Raw genomic sequence first — 3982 nt, forward strand, 5'->3', positions numbered from 1 at the left:
ATCCATTTGAAACCAGTCTATAGCTACCTCACGACATTTATCTCACCTTGTGTTTGTAAAGGGTTCTGCACTTCCCTTATTAACACTGTCTACGTGAACAATACAAGTTAATGAGCCTTTGTCGCCATTTCGTGTAGCTTCTACATGTATAACAGCAATGTGTTCCTCGTGAAGCACGCCATTTTGTGTTTACCAACAACACACGCGAATGTAGACAATAACGTAATTGGTCGATTGTGGATAAAAACGATCACGTGACGCGGCGAAAACGCTGAATTCTGTCCAGTGACCTCGCGCACTATGAATCTTACTATCAATACATAGTCCGGATTTCAACGAAGAATATCACCGAAGAACTATGAAATTTTTTGGAGAACATTACAACAAACGAATATCTCTATATGAACTATACACTGACAAAATTTCTTCTAGACCGGATTTGTAGGAACGAAAATATTTTTGCAACGACAATTTGTGCCCATGGAATGCGGTCTATGGTGGGGATAGTCTTGTGTCATATATCTGGCGATCGTGTGACGCCTTGGCGACAGTGAAAGCCTTCAGCATTGCGCGCAATTCTAGTTTTTATTTATTTCTCATCATTTTACTTTTACAGCTCCTTGAAATGAATTGGACTTTAAACTGGTTGCAGTGCACATGGGCCACACTGTGGCAATACATACCGATATTCAAGCCTTGATAGCTCTTGAAAATGGAACACTGCATAATTTCAAAGGCGAGATATCTAACTTCAATTGATTTTGAAGGTTAGTTTATGATTTCTGTTTTTAAATCCCTTTAAACGCGGGCATAAATGTTGGGTGGGGGAAGGGGCAAATATATAGTCTGGTCTCAAAATAAGTGCAGTCTATCTCCAAATTATGCATCAGCAACAAAATGAATAGATGAGGTAAACAAAAATCCCAAATACTTAATACATGTATATTTCATTTCATTGGATATCACAATACACAGCAGTTTATTAAAGCTCAAATTAGTAAAATCTTTTAGGCATTCAGTAACGAAACAAGACTCCTCAATAATCTATTGACTCATGCGTGTGTGAATCGGTTTCATTTTTGCTACCCCCCTCCCACAAACAAGTTGTGTATGTGTAATTACCCCCCTCTGTAATTCAAACTAAATGTATTAGTTACAAATGCTATACTTCTATCCTTACTGTTCACTCTAGAAAATCATATGGGACGGAGTACATTTGCTGCCAGTTGTGCTGTTGTCTGTTACTATACATAATCATCAAAGTTTGGGGTACATTTCTACTTAACTAAAATGCAATATTTTTATATTTCAGAAATTCCATTGTCTCTGGGCAGTCAAAAGACAGATTATTGTGCTAATGAAAATGCAACAAAGGAAACAGTGTTAGAGGAAATAGGTATGCTGTTTCATTTAAAATTGGTTTTGTATTGGATGCGCTTTCATGAAAATTGATATACATGTACATGTATGGCTTTGTTTAACATTTTCTTCCAAGAACTGTTCAAATTCAAGTGTAGCTGTCTTCTTATCAGAATGTAAAATATATTTTTTGCTTATCATTCAGGCACCCTATGTCAGATCGGAAAAAGGAATAATATCGAAGAAAGCAGGGGACTATTAAAATGAGTTCGTACGTCTGTCAGTCACACTTTTTGGGACACAATAACTCTCTTTCTAATTGAGCTAGAATTTTCAAACTTGGTGTAGGTGTTTATTAGGTCATGTCCCGTTTAGGGTAAGTGGAGATAAGCAATTTGATCGGTTGATGCTTTGGGACACGATAACTTTAGTTCTAATTAAGTGAGAGTGATGAAACTTAGTGTATAGTTTCATTACATCAATACCTTGACTAAGGTCGTTAATGAGCATTTTCTGCTCAGGGTAAGCAGAGCAATAAGCAATATTTGATTGGCCAAGATTTTGGAACACAATAACTCTCCTTCTTATTGAACTAGAATGTTCAAACTTGGTGTAGGTGTTTATTGGGTCAATGCCTTCATGGTGTTCGAAGAGGAGCATTTTTCTGCTCAGGGTAAGCAGAGATAAGCAATTTCATTGGTCGATGCTTTTGGAACAAGATAATCTTGATTCTATCTGATAGAGAGTGATGAAACTTAGTGTGTAGTTTGATTGCTCGATACTTTTGAAAAAAATAAATGTGCAATGAATTAATATGTGTCATCTATTTATTTTGAGATTTCGGCGGGGGACATCAGCCTCACTGTTGGCTTGTCCATCCATAGATGTGTGTGTTATTGGCAAATTTATTCAGTTCTTGGCATATTGGGAATAGTAATCTGGTATTAATTTGAAACAAATAATAATATGAGAAAATATTAACCATCCAATCTGATACGGAAGGTTTTGGTTTCTTTTATTTATAAATTATGCTGTTTATTATCTGTCTTAAAATTAAAATTCTTTTTTTATTTTAGCAAAGCCTGTTAAGAAGATACCAAGAAAACCCTGGTCCGATGATCAGAATACATTTCTTGAAAATACATTTAATTCATATTATTGAAATTACATGTTTGTTATGAAATGGACTACTGTCAAAATTTTGTTTTGTATTTTGATTTTTAAATGAAATGATTTAGATCTGACAGTCTGGTTCTGATTCTAACCTATCTAATTGGTTTCCTTGTGGGTGGTTGAGTAGTCTTTAGGTGTGCTCTTTAGATCATAAAGTCTGTAATTCAGTCAAGTAGAGTTGCCCGTCATGACATACTATAACAATTTTGTTTTGTATTTTAATTTTTAAATAAAATAATTCAGATCTAACAGTTTGGTTCTGATTCTAATCCATCTATTCGATTTCCATGTGGGTGGTTTTGTGGTCTTAAAGTGGTCTATAATTGAGTACAGTGGCATGGTTTTCGAACCCAAGACTGCACATGAGTAGGGTTTTCTTGCATTGCTAAAAGACCCCTACGCGCAAGCAAATGAGATAAGTTCATTATGGCTGCTAATTTGACCTGTGACTTTTATGCAACCCTTTCATTAAAACTTTTAACACTTGCATTAAACACTCTTTTATTTTAGGGAGGGGAATTGAAATTAAAAAAAGGTGCCACCGTGCGATTTTGGTGCCGGGAGACTAAAATTTGATATAATCTTCCCGTATATATTATGAAAGACCTGTGAAAATTGGAGCTTGCTGCCCTGAGTGCAAATGGAGATTTTGCAGCTATGACATTCCTAACTGATCACTTCTTTGCGACATACCACCACTGACCTTTTTGCTTAATTTGGGAGCTCGGAAGCTGGAATATTTTAGAAATTCATCCTATATATATATATGACAAGATGGCTGTAAAAATTTCAGCTTACTAGATTAAGTCAAAATTAAGCTATGGATCTAATACATGTCTAAATATGGCAAATTTGACCAAATTTCATGTGTGTGATGCTCTGTATTGAATTCTATTAATGTCAGGAAGCTGGAATCGGGGTAGGTACCTCTGCAGAGTCTGTTGGGGAACATATAAACATTTCAAGGGGATAGTATGATTAGAAGTGACAAAGGCAGTGGTGTTCAGTTCTGCATTCTTTGGCAATCCCATGCCTTTTCGGGCTATTCCCATGTATCATCCCTGCTTGTTTTTTTTAAATATTGGAGCCATGAATGTGCAATCAGTGAATCGTCCATGTATTCCTGGGTGACAGTAACAATTTCAGCTTGCTAGCTCAATTTAGAACTGTACATTTGAGGCTTTGACAAGCTTAAAATGACATTTTTTTCAATGAAAACCTCTCTACACATAGTGCATGGTTTTTCGCTCAATTGAGAATGCTTGCATTTCATTTTGGCTGAAGCTAAGAACCTGAAATGTACAGGGTCACTACGTAATATCTACATCTTGAAGTCGCAGCCTCTTAAACTAAATCGACCGCTGGGAGTTGTGTGGTGGCCTTGTTTTGACCCTCAGAGGTCTAGGTCAAATGACCACTGTAGGTCATTTCGACCCACTTCCGGTCACTG

At 36.3% G+C, this 3982-nt stretch overlaps 1 long non-coding RNA gene across 1 annotated transcript; it reads left to right on the forward strand.

Moving 5' to 3' along the window:
* The first annotated feature begins 526 nt into the window (after positions 1-526).
* Positions 527-2711, forward strand: LOC126830775 (uncharacterized). The gene is made up of 3 exons (XR_007683979.2): positions 527-767; positions 1313-1396; positions 2436-2711. It is a non-coding gene; the product is annotated as an uncharacterized LOC126830775 (long non-coding RNA).
* Positions 2712-3982: the final 1271 nt, after the last annotated feature.

Source organism: Patella vulgata, chromosome 1 (assembly GCF_932274485.2).
Source record: "Patella vulgata chromosome 1, xgPatVulg1.2, whole genome shotgun sequence".
In the NCBI taxonomy this organism is placed as follows: Eukaryota; Metazoa; Mollusca; class Gastropoda; family Patellidae; genus Patella; species Patella vulgata.